At 35.8% G+C, this 23,976-nt stretch overlaps 1 protein-coding gene across 1 annotated transcript in view; it reads right to left on the bottom strand.

The window, feature by feature from the left end:
- The window catches only part of LOC141302726 (G protein-activated inward rectifier potassium channel 1-like), a 41,997-nt gene that overhangs the window by 6,402 nt on the left and 11,619 nt on the right, over nucleotides 1-23,976 (bottom strand). The window lies entirely within an intron of this gene.

The raw sequence follows: 23,976 nt of genomic DNA, 5'->3' as shown, positions 1-23,976 counted from the left end.
ACATCAATTTTTGACTATGGCCTTCAATATCTGAGACAAATTACAGCAGGAACAATCAATCTAAGAAAAAAAAAGAATGATAAGCAATGGAGGTGGAAATGGAAATAGGAAACTAAAATAAGAATGTCAGCATGTATATTCTAAATTTTTCTGCTGTATAAAGTATATGGTAATCAGACCCAAAATAACAGAATATATTGAAATTGAGGAAAACATTCATGCTGTTTAGAGCGTGAGGGCAATATTCCTCTGTAGGCAAGTGAAGAGAGACTGTTTGTGGCTGGCAAGGAGTGAATAGGGAATTTCGACAAGCATGAGTGCTCAGAACAGTAAAATAAAACACAGACGGAGCAAAGGAGGAGGCTGGGGTGAGATAAGAAAATGCCTACAAAGCACTGTGCCATTTCAGCCATGATTTAAGGCGATAAAGAGTGTCTGTTCAGAGAGCTAGTGAAATTTAAAACCTGATGATTTAACAGGGCGATGTCAAACTGAAGAAGAGAAGGAAACTCCAATGTGAGGGTAATGTTTTTCTACTCATGCGGTTTGTGATTGTGTGTGGAAAGGCAGAGGGTAAAGCCGCACGCACAAATTCTCTCCTGAATAATGTTGCTCTGAATACAAAGTGGAAGGGAAGCACTCTTACATTCAGCTAGACGGCGGTCTTACTGGAGCTGTTTAGGCTAAGAGCGTCTCCAAAGGGCCCTACAGCTGCACAACAGCCTCATGGGATGTAAACCAACAACCCACTATAAATAGGCCTATTACTTAAAACGCTGGAGCTCAGTGGGGCATTAAAAAGCTTCCACTTGGAATCATATTCCACATGTAGACTACACAAGCCAGTCTCTAAATACTGCCAAAGTGCTTTAAGGCCTACAAATGTAATGTGAATGGATGGTAACTACGTACTTAAATATTCTTCTTTCTTTCTTTTTCTGATGGTAACACTTTACAATAAGGTTCATTAGTTAACATTGGTTAACTACATTAGTTAACATGAACTAAGAATGAACAATACTTCTACAGCATTTATTAATCTTAGTTAAAGTTGCAATAGGTGATTGTCTTCAGAAACATTTTTGTTGCGCTGGTTGAAAGTCTCTTTACATCTGTTTATCTTTCTGTCTCTCCGATCCAATCGCATACCCCATTTTTAATGTTTTTGAAAAAGTCTTTTATGTTCACCAAATATTGTAACAGTAATATTGTGAAATATTTTAAAGTATAAAAAAAATTCTTTCAGAAATCTGATATGCTGATTAAGTACTCAGTTATTATTATCATTTATTATCGGTACCCAATTATTAATAATAGTTCTTCTTACTATTATCTTTTTTTTGTGAAAACTGTGATACTTTTTATACGATTCAATGAATAGAAAGTTAAATAAACAGCATTTTTTTTAAATAGAAACATTATGTTTTGTAACAATATAAATGTCTTCACACCCATTTTTGATCAATTTAATGCATACTTGCTAAATAAAAGTATTATTATATATATTTTTTATTTACTTACCTACTTACTGCTAAAAATGTGTTTTGCCATCACAGAAAAAATATCTAATTTTAAAATATATTAAAATAGAATACCATTTTAAATTGTAATAATATTTCACAGTATTTTATATTGGTTTTACTATATTTATGATAAGAAACCATGATCCGCACTAACAAAAAAGTCTTCTCAAACGGTTCAGCTCTTTCATTGTTAGTCATGTATTTTCATGGGATTTGTACCCAAAGATTCTGCATCCTAAGTCCAATTCCATCCCAGCTAAGCTACCGAGCAAGCTTGCTCCAGAAAGCGAAACACATGGAGCTGTAATCATAACTGTGTATGAAAATGATTACAATTGCTTGCTGTTTTACTGCCTCTAGTGTTCATTTCTGTTGAAAACTGCAGTAATATGAACTTATTTGTACGCATTTTGCATCTTGCGAAAAAAGTTCCCACAGGTACATTTTTGTCATGAGATCAGGTAGCCTTCTTCAGTGCGTTGAACAATTCAGTTTCTCCACCCAATTCTCCAATTTAAATAATTAATTATTGACAGCGTGATGTTAAATCGCAAATGAAAGCATGCTGTTTTAGCTTGTTTTTCGTTCTCTTTCGAGTCATGTTTTTTCATGGGATTCGTACCCAAAGATTCCGCATACTAAGTCCAATTCCTAGTGGCTGAGCTACCGAGCAAGCTTGTTACATCTAGAACACAAAACATATGGAGCTGTAATCATAACTGTGTACGAAAACGATTACAATTGCTTACTGTTTTACTGCCTGTAGTGTTCATTTCTGCTGGAAACTGCTGTGATGTGAACTTATTGGTACGCATTTTGCATCTTGCGAAAGAAGTTCCCACAGGTACATTTTCGTCATGAGATCAGGTAGCCTTCCTCAGTCCGTTGAACAATTCAATTCCTCCACCCACTTTTTAAATAATTAATTATTGACAACATCATTCATTAACTAATGTTGAGTCTCTAAAAACACATCTTTTTTACACATTTATTACACATTAATGTAAAATAAAACGCTAAAAAAAGACTATTTTTGAGAGTGCAGATCATGGATCCTATACTAAGTAATTTAATAGGTGAACCAAAATAAAATATTTAGTGACAAAATTTTAAATTGTAATAATATTTCACAGTATTTTATATTGGTTTTGGGCGTAGCAGCCAATTTAAAAGTGGGGGAGACAGTATGGTGATGGGACCCAAAGGTGATGTTCATACAGTATAATAAATTCTAAATAGAAGAACCATGGGCATTTTTCAGCACCAAAGTGGCAATTTGAGGATGCCCAAGAGATTCGCGCTGTGATTGGCTAAGTGTTAGTTCACTCAAATCTAAGTAACAAATCAGAGAACATGGGTGGAAATATTGGCGCTAGGTCAAAAAAGTGCAGGGGACAGAATCACCTTTTTCTAAAAGTGAGGGGGACGTGTCCCCCCCGTCCCCCCCGGTTGCTACGCCCCTGTAAGATACCATGACCCACACTCACAAAAGTAGTCTTCTCAAAGGTTTCAGCTAAAGGCTTTGTAGCAACTTGATCTCATGACAAAAACGTACCTGTGGGAATTTTTTCGCAAGACACGAAATACGTATCACCATGAACATGTTCGTTTTTTTCATGGAACAGATGAATGTACATATGGTACATTTTATGTGACGTTGGTTTTGTATGTGTCACCGCAGTTCTGACTTGAAATATCCGTTGAGTGGCGCTATAACTCTAATGCTCTGTGACATTTTAAAACAACGTGCAATCTGCACTACATCTAAACCCACCCTGGAGTATGAACAAAACAAATGTGATGTAAAAATGCAAACAAAAGCATGCTGCTTTAGCTTATTTTTCAATCTCTTAGCTCTCAGCTCTTTCATCGTGAGTCATGTTTTTCATGGGATTCGTACCCAAGGATTCCGCATTCTAAGTCCAATTTCGTGCCAGCTGAGCTACAAAGCAAACTTGTTACATCCAGAAAGCGAAACATATAGAGCTGTAATCATAACTGTGTATGAAAATTATTACAATTGCTTGCTGTTTTACTGCCTCTAGTGTTAATTTCTTACATTTTCATCATGAAATCAGGTCCTTCTTTAGTACATTGAACAATTCAATTCCTCCACCCACTTTTTAAATCATTAATTATTGACAGCATAATTCATTAACTAATGTTAAGTCTCTAAAAACACATGCACATATTCCATTTATTACACATTAATGTAAAATAAAATGCTGAAAGAAGACTATTTTTGAGAGTGCAGATCATGGATCCTATACTAAGTAATTTAATAAATTGATGAACCAAACTAAATAATTAAGTGACAAAAGAGCACAATGCAAACGGCTTTGCTGTACTGTATTTAACATCTAATAAATAGAGCCTAGGTGAGTATGAGAGACTTAATTATATTTAATAATGTTTGTTTGCTCTTGCTCTGAATCAGATATCAACTGATCAGTAAACAGAAGCAAATATAGTAAGTAAGGTGAATACTTATGTATAAATCATATGATGAATCTATCGAGTTGCTAGGTGAGTTGGAACTCTGGTTGCAGCGAAGGCTTGCTGGACAGGGCCTATCACTCCTACATCCAGTGCGCCCAAGCAGAAAAATTTAATAGTGCTCATACAGACGCAGTATGACATTTCTCTATCTCTCTCTTACCACATTATTTTCTCCATCTCACTCTTATTGCTCTTTCTCTCTTTGTCTTGTACTTTCTTTTGCCAACACATTCTTGGCCAGGCTCAAAAATCAGAGGCAGTGAGGGGAATTTCACCATAAGATGACACACACAGATCAAACTCTAAAAATATGTCTGATATTTATGGCAGTATATGATAGCAGGTGTGTTTTTGTTGCAGTGATGGCATGGTTTCTGTGCCAGAACCACCAGCCTCAGATTGATCAGATGTATTGGACTGTCAATTGACTTGATTAAGGCTTTAATGTGGGATTGATCCAGTAACCGGTGAGGCTGGTTGATCCATCGACTGGTTATATTGATTACAGCATGAAAAATTAACACATCAACAATTAGCAAAACTGCATATTGAGTGTTAACTGTTATTTAATTGCTCAAAGGTGATTTTGCTTAGTCTTGCCTAATACAGTTTGGATGATGATGTACAACTTTATTTAACCTCTATTTCTACTCATACAGTATATTTCCGCCTCAGAATAGAAGATGGAGAATATAAACATACTTTTGAAATCACACCATCCCACCCACCCACACCCACACAAACAAACACACACACACACACACACACACACACACACACACACACACACACACACACACACACACACACACACACACACACACACACGTATACACAACCTTCACCCACACAGAGGTTCTGGAGCAGCAGCACTAAGTGTCTCCTCAACTCTCTATCAACCCACAAGGAGCACTTCCACCATGAAGTCGCATCACACCAACTACCTATATCCAGTGTATCCCTGCTCTCACACACACAAACATCCCTGCCAAAAATCAACGTGCCTACTGCTTTTTATTTAGCAGCACTCCTGTCTTCCATCCCCCACTCTATCAGTCTAGCGTTGCCTAGACAGGTTTTGGAGAGTAAACAGCTCTCCCCAAAAAGTAACAACGCAACTAACTTGACAATATTTTGTAGTAGTGTGTCAGTGGCTCGGCTGTTATAAAAATACTGTGGCATTTTCAATAACAAGCTACTTTTGCCAAACAATAGCGATGCAGAATAGCAAAAATTGTGTGTTATTAGTACAGGGAGGTAGCATTCATTTTAGAGAAAATGCTGTTCTTTTGAACTTTCTATTCATTAAGGAATCCTAAAAAAAGATATCAGTTTCCACAAAAATTCATAACATTGATAATTGACATGGATTGATTTCTGAAGGATCATGTGACACTTGAAGACTGGAGTAATGATGCTGAAAATTCAGCTTACATGTTATTGACATGATAAAATATATTACAATATAAAACAGTTATTTTACATTTTAATAACATTTCACAATATTACTGTTTTAATGTATACTTTAAATAAATGCAGTCGTTGTGAGCATGAGAGACCTCTATGGTAGTGTATGTCTATTTTTCTGTAGTTAAATGCTGCTTTTAGTTGTAGTTAAATGCTTCAAAGCAATTTGAGTATCAACTATTATATGTTTTTAATATTTTAATATTTAATATGTCACTGTAAAGTTGATCACCTTTTTTGTACCAGATAAGAATTGCTCTGATTATAATTTTTGTTATTTTTAATTTTATTATTTTATTTAAAGGGATAGTTCAAGCCAGAATGAAAGTTCTTTCCCATTGCTATTACTTTTGTGTTGTTTTTATTTTATACTTTTATTTTTCTGAAAGGTATTGTTCAAGCCAGAATTAAATTTCTTTTCCATTGCTATTACTTTGTGTTATTTGTATTTTATATTTTTATTTTATTATTATTATTTAAAGGGATAGTTCAAGCCATAATTAAATTTCTTTCCCATTGATATCACTTTGTGTAATTTTTATTTTATACTTTTATTTTATTTTATTTTATTTTATTTTATTATTTTTTAAAGGGATAGTTCAAGACAGAATAACATTTCTTTTCCATTGCTATTACTATATTGTGTTGTTTTTATTTTATATTTTTCTTTTATTATTATTATTATTATTTAAAAAAAGGGATAGTTCATGCCAGAATTAAATTTCTTTCCCATTGCTATTACTTCGTGTTGTTTTTATTTTATTTTTTATTTTATTTTTATTTTTTTATAGGGATAGTTCAAGCCAGAATGAAATTTGTTTCCCGTTGCTATTACTTTGTGTTGTTTTTATTTGATTGATTGATTGAATGATTGATTGATTGGTTGATTGATTGATTGATTGATTGATTGATTGATTGATTGATTGATTGATTGATTAAAAAGGGACAGTTCAAGCCAAAATTTTATTTATTTCCCATTGCTATTACTTTTTGTTGTTTTTATTTGATTTATTTATTTATTTATTTATTTATTTATTTATTTATTTATTAAAAAGGGACAGTTCAAACCAGAATGAAATTTCTTTCCTGTTGCTATTACTTTGTTTTTATTTTATTTTATTTTATTGTTTATTTATTTATTTATTTATTTTTTATTAATTAATTAATTAATTTTTATTTATTAATTTTTTAAGGGATAGTTTAAGCCAGAATGAAATTTATTTACAATAGCTATTACTTTGTGTTGTTTATATATATATATATTTTTTCCTTATTTAAAAAGGGATAGTTCATGCCAGAATGAAATTTCTCATTCCAAACAAGTCTGACGTCCTTTCTTCTGAGGAACACAAAGATAGGTTGAAGAATGGTAACCAAACCAGACCAAAATATCAACCTTTTAATTAACTAACTATAACTACAACTTTGCCTAAAAAATAAATGTCTAAATACTGCTTATTAATAGTTACGTTTAGGTATTAGTTAGGGCGAAGAATGTAGAATATGGTCATGCAGAATAAAGCATTAATATGTGCTTTATAAGTACTAATAAACAGCCAACATGCTAGTAATATGCATGCTAATGAGCAACTTAATAGCGAGAGTTGATCCCTATATTAAAGTGTTACCGTAGTTATTTTTCAAACAATAGCTTGGACAGGGTACTTTTGCCTACTAAAAATTAATGCCATCTTTTCTATTTTTTAGCCGTTAGAAAGAGGATATTGGGATAATTCCCTGAGCTCACCTCCCAATGTATTTGTAAATACAAGTTCTAGGGCAGAAAGATTATCACAATAATGAGAAACAAAAATATTTAAGAACATCACCTCCCTTTCAAATCCTTTGATTGTTGCTCTGATGTTTAGTTTCCTCCTGGGTAAGTAACAACAATAAACAATGCATGAGATACAAGCCACCATTGATGTGGGGTTCATTGGGAGGTTTGTAGTATTGAGTATGAATGGGATTACACTATTTTCCAGCCGGCTGTATTGAAGCACAAACATTCTGTTGCTTTCTTCTGCTTATTAAATCCACTCTAGGCGATGGTATTTTTTTTACTCCTGTCTCTTTAAGTTAAGCTTGAAAAGACAGATTACTGAGTTCAAGAAGCAGACGAGCAAATCGTCTGCAAAACGTACACATGTCACGTTAAGAAGGAAAGGGTCTGGGTCCAGATGCAGGTAAGAGGTTTTTTTTTTTTTTTTGAAAATTTTATTTTTGCTTTTTTTCCAAACATCATAACAACAAACAAAAGACAAATGAAATATATAAAAAAACAAAAAAACAAAACAAACAAAAACACAAGGAGAGAGATACAATATAAATATCACAAGTGCAACATATTTAGCAGATACAATATGTTGGTTTAACAATCAGCACTTATCAAATCCTGTGGTACCTTTTTTATATAATTCAAAAAGGGGTCCCAAATTTTATAAAATAATTCACTCCTACCCCTCATACAATATGTAATCTTTTCTAACGGTACACAACTGCACACCTCCGACAACCACAATCCAACAGGCACCTCAATGTCTGCTTTCCATTTCAAAGCAATACATTTTTTAGCTATTATTAACAACATTTCAGTCAGCTTAATCGCTTGAATATGTCGGAGGTTAGAGTTGGTAAAATTGCCTAGTAAACACACCTCTGGGTCCACTGGAAAAGTACTTTCATGAATTTGTGATATAATGTTACATACTTGCACCCAAAACACCATTACTTTCGGACACAACCAGGTAGAGTGTAAAAATGTTCCTTCTTCTGTACCACATCTGAAGCAAAGGGGTGAGATACTGTTATTAAATTTATGCAATCTGGATGGAGTATAATAAAGTTGGTGTAAAAAATTAAATTGAATTAGTCTATATCTGGAATTCAAGGTTGAAGTGACCCCATCTTTACATAATTGGCCCCATAGGTCCCCATCTATTTGTATCCCCAAATCCTGCTCCCATCTACTCCTGGATTTACCTGCATCATCTAAAGGTTGACTTGAGATCAGAGCTTTATAGATTCTCGAGATTGTTTTATACAGTGGTTTATCCGAATAACATACTTGTTCAATTTCTGTCAAATCAGGTATTTTGGGAAAACTTTTCAATTTAGCTCTTAAACAGTCTCGTAATTGCAGATAACTAAAAAAATCTTTATTACTCAAATTATATTTTTCCTTTAACTGTTCAAATGACATCAAAATGGCATCATCAAAGCAATGCTCCAAATGTGTAATTCCCTTTTCGAACCAAGTCCTAAAATTTTTGTTTTGATGACACATTGGAAGCATTCTGTTTCCCCATAAAGGTGTTTTAGGAGAAAGGAAATTTGCCTGTCCCAGCAGTGACCGCAGCTTATTCCAAGTTTGAACTGAATGAGTAATCATGGGGTTACTGGTTTTTCTTTTGATTAGTATATCATCCCATGTATACACTATATTAGTAGGACATTCTTCTTTTATCTCAAGTTTCTCTATATTAAGCCAAGAAGGAGAAGGGGTATCGGCAAACATCTGGGCCAAGTATCTGGATTGGGCTGCCCAATAATACATTTTAAAATTGGGAAGCTTCAGTCCTCCTTGGTTGTAATCTTGAGACAATTTATCAAGGCTGACCCTCGGGGTTTTGCGGTGCCAAATAAATGATCTAATCAATCCATTAAGAGTAGTGAAAAAGGATTTGGGGATGGAAATCGGAAGAGATTGAAACATGTATAAAAATTTGGGCAAAACATTCATTTTAACTGCATTTATTCTACCAATCAATGTGAGGGGTAGATCCATCCAATTAGTTAAATCTCTACCCACTTTTTCTAAGAGACTGGCCAAATTAAGTTTATAGAGATTCTTGAGATTACCATCTATTTGTATACCCAAATATTTGATGCCAGTGGGTGAGCACTTGAAAGAAAAACCATCCAGTGTAGTACAGTCAAACCCTGACAATGGCAGAATTTCACTTTTGTCAATATTAACTTTATACCCCGAGAATGTGCTATATAATTGTAACATATTCTGTAAATTTAACAGAGACTCTTTTGGATTAGTAAGAAATAAAAGAATATCATCAGCAAACAAAGATATTTTATGAGTCTCGGGGCCAATTTCAAAGCCTTTTATATTAGAATTGGATCTTATAGCCTCAGCCAGAGGTTCGATAGCAAGGGCGAAGAGAGCTGGGCTTAGGGGGCATCCTTGTCTACATCCTCTGTACAAAGGGAATGAAGCAGAAATAATTCCGTTTGTAACTATTTTTGCTTTAGGGGATTTATAAAGTGATTGAATTAGGTCAATATATGCTGGTCCAAATCCAAATTTTTTCAATACCTCAAATAGGTATGGCCATTCGACCCGATCGAACGCCTTTTCGGCATCGAGAGAAACAGCCACTCCGGGTATATGTTTTTCTTTAGCTATATGGATCACATTAAAAAGTCTCCTCAGATTGTTTGAAGATAGTCTCTCAATTACAAAACCCGTCTGATCTGGGTTAATTAGCAATGGGATACGAGTTTCTAACCTCTTGGATATCATTTTGGTAACTAACTTATAATCCACATTAAGGAGTGAAATTGGCCTGTAGGAGGCACATTTTAATGGATCCTTACCTTTCTTATAAATAACTGAAATTAATGCATTGGAGAAAGACTCTGGAAAACATTTATCTGCCCTAGATTGTTCAAGCACTTCCATCAAATACGGCGCAAGCAAATCTTTAAATTCTTTATAAAATTCAGATGGAAAGCCATCTTCACCTGGAGATTTATTATTAGGCAATAGATGAATGGCTTCGATCAACTCTGGGGCAGAGAAAGGCTGATCCAAACTAATCCTATCTTCCTCTGAAAGACATGGCAGATGAACTGAGGACAAGAAAGCATCCATTTGTGAATGATCTGTACCTGTCTGAGAAGTATATAACTCAGTATAGTACTGCTTGAATGCACCATTAATATCTGAAGGATTGTATGTTTCTTCATTACCTGTATTTATAGCATTTATTGTCCGTTTTTGTTCATCTCGCTTTAATTGCCAGGACAAAACTTTATGCGCTTTCTCGCCAAGTTCATAATAACGCTGTTTAGAACTAATAATAGCCTTCTCTGCCTGGTAAGTATTAATTTTATTATACTCCAATTTTTTATTAAGTAATTCCTTGTAAACATCCTTAGACTTAGCCCTGTGATATATTTTTTCCAGTGTTAAAATTTCAGATTCTAGTTTATTCAATTCAGAATTTTTTATTTTTCTTAACCTATTAGTATATGAAATACATTGGCCCCTGAGATAAGCCTTTAAAGTGTCCCATAATATAAAACTGTTAGTGGAAGAAGGTTTATTAGTAGTAGTAAAAATATCAATTTGTTCTCTTATAAATTTGCAGAATTCAGATTGTTTAAGAAGGATGGGATTTAGTCTCCACCTGTAAGTCCCTCTTGTTTTCTCCGAGATGGACAATGACATTACCAATGGAGAATGGTCACTCAATAAGCGAGGGAGATATTCAATATCCAACACACGATATAGAGATTGGGTGGATAACAAGAAATAATCTATACGAGTATGTGTGTTATGAGGATGTGAATAAAAGGAGTACTCTCTATCATCTGGATGTTTCTGCCTCCAAACATCAGTAAGGTTTAAATCTTTCATAAAAGCAATGGTAGATTTAGCAGCTTTAGAAAGAGGCACTGGTTTAGTTGAAGATCTATCAAGTACGTTGTCTAGACAAAAATTAAAATCTCCACCAACCAACAGTGAGCCTGATGATTGAGCAATTTGGAGCAAGACATTTTGCATAAACAAATGATCATCAATATTTGGAGCATATATATTCAGCATGGTCCACTGTTGAGAATACATGTGTCCTTGTATCATTACATATCGTCCTAAAGGATCCAGTAACGATTTTGTAACAGTGAAAGGAATATTTTTATTTATCAAAATAGCGGTTCCCCTTGACTTTGAGTTAAATGAGGATGCAAACACCTGACCCACCCATTCCCTTTTTAATTTTTGATGCTCAGAGTCTGTTAAATGCGTTTCCTGCAGGAAAACGATTTCTGCCCCCAGTTTTTTAAGGTACATATAGACTCTTTTTCTTTTAATGGGGCTATGCAGACCTTTTATGTTATATGTCACAAATTTCAAAGGTTTTATCATGTATAATATATGATTTCCAATTTATCAAATAGAATACCCTCATAGCAAATTAACACCAACCACATCAATCCAGTATTAGCACAGATTTGAGATGTTAAGATGTATCTCTCAGAAAAACAGATCGAAAAAAGAAAAAACACATATAAACACAAATATCCTAACATAGCTGCTGAACCAGAACTTTACCGCAGCAAAGGAAAAATATTCCGTTGAGAAACGATTAGCTCGCACTACTTTTCTTAAGCAAAAAATAAATAAAAGTCTAACCACGAGCTCTCCTTAATATACACACTGATAAAGGCAACAGTTATTTATAAAGAATAATCCCCCAAACCTATTGGTATCAATTTTAAATATAATCAAGTCCAGTCATTTGCAAAAGAAAGAACGTTTATGACAAACTTCAGTCAATAATCAGGTAAAGTGTCTCATATTGAAGCACAAAAATCCCATTTCCTCAAAGGATATGAGGGAAGCAAACCAAGGCACCCAAATAAATGGGGAAAAAATAAATTACGTGCAACCAAAGACGACGTGGTAAACTTTCCGATCAATCAGGAAGGTCACTCACCCGGTCCATTCAACCAAAATTTCGCTGAATCAAGACAATCTGGGAAGTATATGAAACCGCAACTGTCTCCGGTGCCTCAGACGCGCCTAGCTACATCTCTCTCATATTCAGACAGGTACTTCAAAGCGTCGTCCGGCGTGTGACAGAACCGTGGTTCACCATCCCGCGCGAGAATCCGAATGCGGGCGGGATAAACAAGTTGACATTTGACGTTCTTCTCCTTTAATGCCTTGAGCGCAGGAATCATTTCTCTTCTGCGGCTCATCACCTCCGAAGAGAAATCCGGAAAAAAACTGACTCTCTTCCCTTCAATGGAAATTGGGGCTTTATCTCGGGCGAATCGTAGGATGCTCTCCCGGTCCTGGAACCTCAAAAGTCGAATTAGGATGGGTCGTGGGGCCCTCCCCGGGATCCGAGTTGTCGGGACTCTGTGGGCGCGCTCAATGATAAGCGAAGCGCCAAAGTTCTCTTCGCCCAAAACGCTCGGTATCCACGTCTTGAAGAATTCGACCGGGTCCCGGCCTTCAAATCCTTCGTTCAATCCGATCAAGCGGATGTTATTTCGCCTGTTGTAATTTTCTATATATTCCAGTTTGTTTTTAAGAACCTCGTTATCTTTTTTGAGGAGATTGAGGCTCTGCTCGTTTTCCGAGATAGCATCTTCCACGTCGCTGATTCTTTGCTCTGCCGTAACAATCCGGCCTTGCATAGACGAGACAGTCGCAGTAAGAGCATCAATTGATCCCTGGATAGAGTTACTTAAATCCGACATTTGAGAGATCAGCTCCTGCTTAACACTTCCAATAATCTCGCGAAACTCTTTCATCGCTGCGGCGAGCAGCCCCGCAGAACTTTCCTCCTCAGAGACATTCCCCTCAGCGCCATTTTGAGGAATCTTTCTCTCAGTGGTTTCGGTGGCTCTAAGCTCATCTTTCTTCGTTTTTGGTCGAAGCTCCATTGTCTCCCGTTGCTCATCAGTACCAGGTAACAATTTACTAAAGTTTGGGGAATGTTTCAGTGATTATTTTGAATGATATTAAACGATTTCTGGAGAGCTCGCTCGGTTACGTGTTACTACTTCGGACGCATCACGTGACTCCAGGTAAGAGGTTTTTTAATTAAACAAATAAACAAACAAAGCAAAAGGCCAACACGGCACAAAACTAATAAACTTAAAAACAAATCAGAACAAAACAAGAAACACGGTCAAGAGCCAGGATCAGGAACACAGAAACAAACCACACAGAAGACAATGCAGCCAGAATGAGCAGTGAGACATGAGAGTTCTTATAGACCAGATAATAGTGAGCAGGTGTGAGTGTAATCAGTGCTAATGACAAGACAGGAGTGAACAATCAGGGAAGTGCAGTGCAAGGGGAACAGCGACCTCAGGTGGCTGAGGGAAGACCCACAGCCCCGATCATGACAACACATCGTCTTTCCTGCACAAACCGCAAGTTAATACACACATTCGCACCAAATCACAGTGGTGATAATCTTAAACTGTTTAAGATGAGGAAGTCACTTAATTTGAATAAGATGTTAAGAGATGAGATGTTTGCATGGGTCTGATGAGCTCTAATGCCTACATTAATGCTGATTGATGTCAGGCTAAAAGCTCTTAATTCAGTATCCATTGGCTTTTAAACCACACAGCTAGACAGAGCCAAAGCAATCTTAAAAACAGCACCTCAGTGGTTGAAGTGAAAAAGCTATTATTCAAATGGCCATTTGAATGCGTCTGTGTGTCTGAACGCTCGTCTGTGTGTGTTTATGTGTGCCTTTTCAGACTAAAGAGCTGCCAGATCAAACCTGTCATTCTTCTTCATATACCACAGGAAAGAGGAGGAGAGATAGAAAGGAGAGAGTCTCAAAGAAGAGGGAAAACAGGAGGAGGTGGATCGAAACCTCTTTCCACTGCAGCAGGTACCAGCAGCCATCCGTTTGACTCAGTCATGTGCATGGGTGAATAAAAGCTGGGATTTCACTGCTTTGCCTTCCTCTGACTCACAGAGGCTTTGACAGCAGAGCTGTGGGGAGGGGGGTGCGATACTCACAAAAAATAGATGGGACTTTCACACTGTTAACAGGGTGCTACTATAACCCAAATTAAACTCTATAGGATAGAACTGTATGATGTAATCAGTCTACCAGTGTAATCAGAATAACATAGGATTCAACAGAATAGCACATGTTAGTTTAGTATAATTTACGTTTCAATTCAGTTTACATTTTGTAGAGCCAATTTGATTACACATAAAAATTCAAGGCAGTAACTGAACTGAAAGAATTAATTCACTCCAGAATTAAGATTTTCTAATAATTTACTCAGCCCTATGTCATCCAAGATGTTCATGTCTTTCTTTCTTCAGTCGAAAAGAAATTAAGGTTTTGAGGATTTCATTCCAGGATTTTTCTCTTTAGTGGACTTCATTGGGGTTCAATGGGTTGAAGTAGGGCTGGGCGATATGGCTGAAAACTATATCACGATATCAGTGTTTCATATCGGTCGATATCGATAATTATTGATTTTTTTTATGACCCATTTAAAATAAGGACCAGGAGAAAAATATATTACATTCAAACATTTTTATTTTAAACTTAAACCTTCCTCTGATCATAATCCCCTCATTTATTAAGACATAAATCTCAACAACCCTGGAAAACTTAAATAATTAAAATGTAAACATAAGTCTAAAGTCACAATATACACTTAATTATCTTTTAATCCTCAATTCAAACCCCATTCATTGTCGATGAAGTGAATGGTCAAGCTAATGTATGGCCCAGAAGTACGGCTTGACCACAGGTCAGAGGTTGTTGCAAAGTACTTGGCTGATAATATTTATTGCAGCACAGATTGCTGGTTGCCAGTAGCCAACGTTACTTCTTTCCCGGTACTTTAGCCTATACTTTGTGTAATAACGAAAACATTTATTTCAGTGAAAAAAGTCCAAACCTTTCAACATTTTGAACAATAGGGCCCTACAATCTTTTGCTTTTTTTCAGAAATTCTTGTTTTCATTTTTCTGATAATCAAATGAAAGCAAAATCACTGATTTATTTTTTAAAATAAAAATAAAAGGAGCTTTACTGTTAAAATTAATACATAGAAGAAAAATTATATTCAGTTAAAAAAAGGTTTAATAATAATAGTATTTTTTTTTAACAATTAAGTGGTGACTCTTTTTTATATAATTTTTTTATCATATATATTGTTTTATGTAAATTATTTAAATGTGAACATATAAACACCTACATTATACTGTACAAAGTAATACAAGACTAATATTGTTTTGTTACACGTTAAACCGCACTTTTATTTTGACAGGTTGCCGTGAAGTTTCAGTGTGTAATACAGTATGAATGATGCTAGTTTCACTAATGAAACGGTAAAATTGACAAAAAGTGACACTCACAGCAGCTTTGGAGATGTATTGGAGTTTGTCTGTTCATGTGAGATGCAAAGGCCAAAAATTAGCGGGAGCGTCACGTGTGCAGTATGTGTGTAGTGAAAATAAAACGCGTCTCCTCCATTTATACATAACATACAGAGGCAAACGGAACATGCAGGATTCATATTGAAACGGTCTTTTTGCATTTAAGTTTTCACAGACAGTAGTCCATATCGCGATCTGAATTAATTAACAGACCAACTTTTGATTTATTGGTCCAAAATTCGACGAATTCCGCGGCATTCCGCCCTATAGTAAAGTCCGTTTTTATGAATGGAGTCCGCCATCCCGTCTGTGAGGAGACATTGTAAACGCGCGATCATGTAGAGACAGAAATCACATGCCGTCGTGTAAATAAGATAAATAACATAAGGCTATTTAGTTTGTTTAATACAACAACAAGGGCCCGTTCTGTAGGAAAGATAAACTTCTATTGTGATCTGGCGCTATATTGAAAATAAAATTAACTGGACGTTAAAGGGGGGCTGGGCGGCCGACGAAGAATACAAAATATCGAACGTTTTATCGAACACATTTTTTATTGATATCGATCTCTTGTCTATCGCGATATATATCGTTATCGTTTTATCGCCCAGCCCTAGGTTGAAGGTACAAATTGCAGTTTTAATACAGCTTGAAAGGGCTCTACATGATCCCAGCTGAGGAATAATGGTCTTTATCTAGCAAAACGATCTGTCATTTTCTAAAAAAAACACAAATGCTCATCTTGGACTAACTCGACTTCAAATGTTAAATAGTCACGTTGGAAAGGTGACTTCAACAGCCCTTTACAAAAAAGGTAAAACAACTAGGGTTGTTCCGGGTACTTGAACCCACGTACTGATCCGATACCATTTTCTTAAACAAGACCTAGTTATGCCCGCTAGCTTTGCTTAACACTGCAAATCAGAAGTCAATTCGGCAATTATGGTGGCCGAGAGAGGCCAACGCGCTGCAAACAAGAAAACACATGCAAACAGAAAAAACGACAACAAATTAAGAAAACATCTTCATCAGTTTGACAACACAGGCACTGCAAATCCTCACAACGCAAACACAAACGCGCTGCAAATTCTCACAACACAACCAAACTCAGAAATGGCTGCGAACACACGAGGGCGCTGCAAACTAACAAACGCGCTGCATATAGCACGGTCCACAACGGAAATGTTTCAGGGGGACCTCAAAAAGTGACGAACTCATCTGGGACCTGATTATTTATATCACTGTATTACCTGATTATTTATATCACTATCACCTTTAAGTGATACTATACTATCACTAAAAGGTGATAGTTCACCGATAACACCTCTGCTCTGACCAACAGCCACTGAACAAATAATCAGATCCCAGATGGGTTCGTCACTTTTTGAGGTCCCCCTGAAACATTTCCGTTGTGGACCGAGCTATATGCAGCGCGTTTGTTAGTTTGCAGCGCCTTCGTGTGTTCGCAGTGCGTTTCCGTATTTGTGTTTGCATTGCGAGGATTTGCAGCGCCTGTGTTGTCAAACTGATGAAGATGTTTTCTTAATTTGTTGTCGTTTTTTCTGTTTGCATGTGTTTTCTTGTTTGCAGCGCATTGACCTCTCTCGGCCACCGTAGAAATTAGCTAGACCAAAACCACTTTTTGTACCAGGCTGTAAAAATATATATTTTTTCTGCTGTAAAGTTGGGCATTTTAACATGGGGCGTCTATGGGATTGACTTCCTTTTGCAGCCAGTCTCTAGCGGCCAGTCGATGAATTGCAGTTTAAGCCACTTCCGTGTTGGTTTCAATAGAGAGAGTAGGAGGTTGCCGCTTGGTTACCACAAGTAACCACTGTTTAGAGCAGCGAAGAAGACATGCAAACGTGCTAGCAGTATATCCGCTGTTTGGCAGTATTTCAGACTGGACCAACCAGCCAGTAAATTGGCGACATGTCTCATATGTAGGGCCCTATGATTTTTGCTATGTCATAAAAACGGAATTTACAGTTTAACGTGGAATGTTAAGGAATTGGTCAAAGTTTGGATGAATTAATCAAAAGTAGGTCTTTTCACTTAAATCAAATCACGATATGGACTAATATTTGTAAATATTAAGCCGCAAAACGACTCTTTAAATATGAATTCTGCGTGTCTCTGTGTTAATGAATGGTGGTGCCTTTTTTGCCGGTGCGACAAATTTTTGTAAGCGGTCACACTGGTGCGACCACCGCGTTGTTCAACTCATAAGCGCTGCCATTTCTGTTGCATAGGAGAAACATCATCCGGCAAACGAAACCAAAGCGAAACGTTTGAGCTATGCAGCGCTCACCATTTATCAGCTCGGATGGCAATGCAAACAAACTTGCACAAGCCAAGAACAGCTTTATTCAGGAACCAAAGTTGATTTTGCGACACTGTTACTGCTGCAAATCTAGTGAGATGAATACGGTTGCTGCGAGATCTAGTGAGAATCTTCCAAATTCTGCCCAGAATTCTCTGTTATTAACAGCGCTGATGTACGTCCGAAAACCATAAGTAGTAATGCTAACTATAAAAAAAACATTACTGTCAAATGTATGTCAGATAATAAAAATACTCTAGTTCACTGTATATATTTGTTCATGTTTTTAAGAGATAAGTCTGAAGCACACCATAAAATAATTCCATCAATTCATACAGGGCTAGTAGTACTGTATATGCACAGATACACACCAAGGTCGGATCACTGCTCGGTATCGCCTAATACCCTGAGCCCAGGTATCGGTATCGGGAGGGGAAAAATGGTATCGGAGCATCTCTAAAAACAATTATGTTGGACGATGTTGAAGTTAGAAGAGAAAATGAGATTTTTTTCTCGCTCTACTACACTATCTTGTACACAGATAAAGAACTAACCACACATTATCTTTCCAACATGATAATGTGGTAACACTTTACAATACGTGTGCACAAATAAGCATTAATTCATGTTTAATTAATGCACAGATAATCACAAGTTAATGAAGAACTAAACAATTTATTAATGATTACTACATCAGCAACTAATGAACATTCTATATGATTCATAGATTAAGTAATCAATACATTGTTATTAGTTAATTGTGCCATAATGTATTAATTCCCTAATAACTTATTTTATTAACTAATAGTGCAAATTCATGTGTTAGTTACTACAGTGGTCAAAGCTATGTACTTCAACTTCCAGTTGTCTGCTTTAATTACTCATTAGCTAATGATTTGCAGAGATATCATTATGTTATGACTTTACTTATTGAGGCACAAAACTATTAGCTAATTGTTAAGTAATATGTCATTGTGGTTATGATATAGAATTAGTCAGTTATGCGCCTTAATGTGTTGAAGCCATGCATTTAAACTTCCAGTTGTCTGCTTTAATTAATCATTAGCTAATGATTTGCAAAGATATCATTATGTTATGACTTTACTTACTGGGGCACAAAAATATTAACTAATTGTTAAGTAATATAGTTATAGCTAATGATTAATTAAAGCAGACAACTGGAAGTTTAAATGCATGACTTGAACCCATTTTGCTAATTAACACATGAATTTACACTATTAGTTAATAAAATTGGTTATTAGGGAATTAATACATTATGACATACTTAATTAATAACAATTTATTTATTACTTAATCTATGAATCATATAGAATGTTCATTAGTTGCTGATATGTTGTAGTAATCATTAATAAATTGTTTAGTTCTTCATTAACTTGTGATTATCAGTGCATTAATTAAACATAAATTAATGCACATGTGTGCACACGTATTGTAAAGTGTTACCGATAATGTAATGCGTGAAGTCATAGATGCACATTGCAAAGATAGTGCAAGATGAGCATTTGCAGTTAAAAAGTATATAAATTCACTAGATAAGACCCTTATTCCTCGGCTGGGATCGTGTAGAGCCCTTTGAAGCTGCATTGAAACTGCAGTTCACTATATGGAGAAAAATTCTAGAATGTATTTCTCCAAAACCTTAATTTTTTTTCAACTGAAGTAAGAAAGAACATCTTGGATGACAAGGAGGTGAGTAAATTATTGGAAAATTTCATATAATTCAGGAGTGATGTAAGTTTTGTAGGTTGTACATTTTTATACACTGCTGTTTGGGGTGGGTAAGATTTTTGTAGTGTTTAAATTTTTAATGTTTGAGTCAGTTTATTTTTCTCACCAAGGCTGATTTTATTTGATAAAATCTACAGTGAAACTATTGTGAACTATTCACTATATCACAATTTAGAAAAATTAAAAAAAAGAATAATAATGTTGAAAAGATTTAAATTAATTAATTAATTTAGTTACATTTTAAATGTGTGAAACCATGATATATTTTTTTTCAGGATTCGTTGATGAAAAACAATCTTCTGCAACATTAAACATTATAAACATTTTTACTGTCTCTTTTGATCAGTTTAATGTATCCTTGCTGAAATAAAGTTTATATATAAAAATAAATGGTGGTGCATATAAATTCTATAGAACTCCACACATTAGAGTTTTTCTATTCAATGCAATACTTCTCTAATCAGTTTCAGAAAATAATCAATAGAATCTATTCAGAGTTAACAGAACTGAATCATTATTCAAATCGGCTCCTGCATTCTTTTCTGTCTCTCTTCTCCTCTGTGGAATTACCCAATAAAATGCACATGCATTTTATAGACAGTGTAATGTGCACCTTTTAGTGGGTATCTGACACTGCTGAAGGCCATACACGTATAACCTCTGTGTGTGTCCATAACAAACTCATCCATCTGTATCACTGCTGGGTCACATGTCCCCAATGCCTGTCAGTGACAAGACAAATAACATGCTGTCCACCTCACATTTCATGCATCACTGCCTGCCCTGCAACACACATGCACACACACAACACACCAAAGCATACATATTCATACAAAGGTATAAATATAGCTCCCAGTGTGCCTGTGTCCCATTATGATCATATACTCAAGCAGTTTGAAGTTATGTACATGAATATAAGTATTTCACTCATGTCAAACATACTGTCAAGCATAAACACACACAAACCCATTTAAAATAGACCTTTACACTCACAAAAGAGACCAACACGTCACCACACAAAGACCTTTACACACTACACACCCACACAGTCAACTTGTGTCAAAGCCTGTCTTCTATAATCGAATTATCAGCAATTAACTCATTCATCACAGCGCACATGTGACTGTCTCTACAACAGCAAACATCTGTTCTCGCTGTAAGACACGCTAAATGAGATCAAACAAATCCAGCTGAAGTGCAGTGGGAGCGGGTTTCTCCTCTGCCTTTATGAGGTTGCTTGCACAATTAGCGCTTTGTTATCATCACAGTGATCGTGTGTGTGTGTGTGTGTGTGTGTGTTTAGACAAGAATATTCAGTTGTACAATGTAAATGGGTTTTCTCTATGGGTAATCACATCATCTAATACATTTCATTTAGAACACGTAAAATGTGAGAATGAATGTGTGCTAATCTGTGCGTGCAGAACGGCTGTTTTTTTCTCCTAGAAAGCAAGGTAGGTAATACCTCAGAAAAATTGTGGTTTTGCCACTCAGCTCAGATAAATAAATGTGTTTTTAATAGTGGTTAATGAACTCATGACATGTAGGTACACAATTAAAATATTAAATCTTTGTTTTGTAAGTGTTTCTTTTTTTCCCCCTTTATTTTAGTTTTTACATATTTATGTGATTATTATAATGTAATTAGGTTTTCATCAGCTCACAAATCCCTTGCAGTTCCTTGCCAAACCAGTTTGGGAAACTCTGACTTGAATAATTAGTATGTTAATATATCTATTATATTCTGTTCTATTCTATTCTATTCTATTCTATTCTATTCTATTCTATTCTATTCTATTCTATTCTATTCTATTCCTGTGATACTCTTAAGTGTTTTTTCTCTATTTTATTTTGTTCAATTATTATGTTCTATTTTATTCATATTGTGGTACTTTCAAGTGTCCTCTATTCTATTTTATTATGTTCAGCTATTCTATTCTATTCTATTCTATTCTATTCTATTCTATTCTATTCTATTCTATTCCTGTGGTACTCTTAAGTGTTTTTCTCTATTTTATTTTGTTCAATTATTCTATCCTATATTATTCATATTATGGCACTCTCACTTGTTCTCTATTCTATTCTATTCTATTCTATTCTATTCTATTCTAATAGTTTTAGGGGGGTTTTCTCTTTTTTATTTTGTTTAATTATTCAATTCTATTCTATTCAAATTGTGGTGCTCACAAGTGTCCTCTACTCTATTTTATTTTGTTCCACTATTCTATTCTATTCTATTCTATTCTATTCTATTCTATTCTTAATACTTTTAGGTTTTTTTCTCTTTTTATTTTGTTTAATTATTCAATTCTATTCTATTCATATTGTGGTGCTCACAAGTGTCCTCTACTCGATTTTATTTTGTTCCACTATTCTATTCTATTCTATTCTATTCTATTCTATTCTATTCTATTCTAATAGTTTTAGGGGGGTTTTCTCTTTTTTATTTTGTTTAATTATTCAATTCTATTCTATTCAAATTGTGGTGCTCACAAGTGTCCTCTACTCTATTTTATTTTGTTTCACTATTCTATTCTATTCTATTCTATTCTTAATACTTTTAGGTTTTTTCTCTTTTTATTTTGTTTAATTATTCAATTCTATTCTATTCATATTGTGGTGCTCACAAGTGTCCTCTACTCGATTTTATTTTGTTTCACTATTCTATTCTATTCTATTCTATTCTATTCTATTCTATTCTATTCTATTCTATTCTTGTGATACTCTCAAGTGTTTTCTCTATTCTATTTTATTTTGTTCAATTATTCTGTTCTATTCTGTTCTGTCCTATTTATATTGTGGTTGTCACGTATCTGGTCTATCTCATCATGAACTCTTGCACACTCATTCTGGACTGCAATCCCCATAAGCCACTGCACCAATCACTGCACACATCTGTTCCTCGTTTTCCACTGAACTGATTGCTGCACACACCTGTTTCAAATTTACCCACATGCATTTAAGCCACACACACACACAGCCACCTTGCGAAGTCATATTGTTCCTTCTGGTCTTTATTTCCGAGCGTTTATTCCCGTGTTTGATTCCTGGACTACTCCCCGTGTTTTGATTCTAGCCGCCAGCCCCGACCTTCTGCCTGTGTTTGACCACGATTTCTGCCTGCCCCTTTGTGTTTGTTTGTTTGATTGAATAAATGCTGCGAATGGATCTGAACGTCTCTGACTCCTCCTTGTGACAGATGACTTCGCCGCACCAGGATCCAGCAGCCTTATCCCACCACCAGTGCAAACATGGACCCAGTCAACCAGCTACTTAATCTGCGACAGGGAGATCTACACATTGAGGAATATGTTCACCAGTTCCGTGAGTTTTCATACCAACTACCATTTTACGATGAAGCGTGGCTTAGGGGCCTATTTCGTTATGGACTTAATGAACCTGCCAATTCAATGAAGTCCATAACAAAATCCTCGATTGTCCGCTCACCCTGCTTGAGCAGCATGATCTGTACCATTGGATTCATGCTGGAACCGGATGACACCATAAAGCCGCTGGATCCTTGTGTGTGGCGAAGTCTTCTGTCACAAGGAGTCAGACTGAGACGTGCGGATCCATTTGCAGCGTTTATTTAGAGGCAAATGGATCCGCACGTCTCATCCATCGACGACAGATTTGCCAATTCAATGAAGTCCATAACAAAATCCTCGATTGTGTAGATCTCCCTGTCGCAGATTAAGTAGCTGGTTGACTGGGTCCATGTTTGCACTGGTGGTGGGATAAGGCTGCTGGATCCTGGTGCGGCGAAGTCATCTGTCACAAGGAGGAGTCAGAGACGTTCAGATCCATTCGCAGCATTTATTCAATCAAACAAACAAACACAAAGGGGCAGGCAGAAATCGTGGTCAAACACAGGCAGAAGGTCGGGGCTGGCGGCTAGAATCAAAACACGGGGAGTAGTCCAGGAATCAAACACAGGAAATCAAACACGGGAATAAACGCTCGGAAATAAAGACCAGAAGGAACAATATGACTTCGCAAGGTGGCTGTGTGTGTGAGTGGCTTAAATGCATGTGGGTAAATTTGAAACAGGTGTGTGCAGCAATCAGTTCAGTGGAAAACGAGGAACAGATGTGTGCAGTGATTGGTGCAGTGGCTTATGGGGATTGCAGTCCAGAATGAGTGTGCAAGAGTTCATGATGAGATAGACCAGATACGTGACAGAGGTACTCTCAAGTGTCTTCTATTCTGTTTTTTTGTTTCATATTCTATTCTATGAT

The sequence above is a fragment of the Garra rufa genome, chromosome 1 (assembly GCF_049309525.1).
Source record: "Garra rufa chromosome 1, GarRuf1.0, whole genome shotgun sequence".
Taxonomy (NCBI): domain Eukaryota; kingdom Metazoa; phylum Chordata; class Actinopteri; order Cypriniformes; family Cyprinidae; genus Garra; species Garra rufa.
The sequence above is the reverse complement of the archived record's forward strand: the minus strand, read 5'-3'. Positions and strand labels throughout refer to the sequence as shown.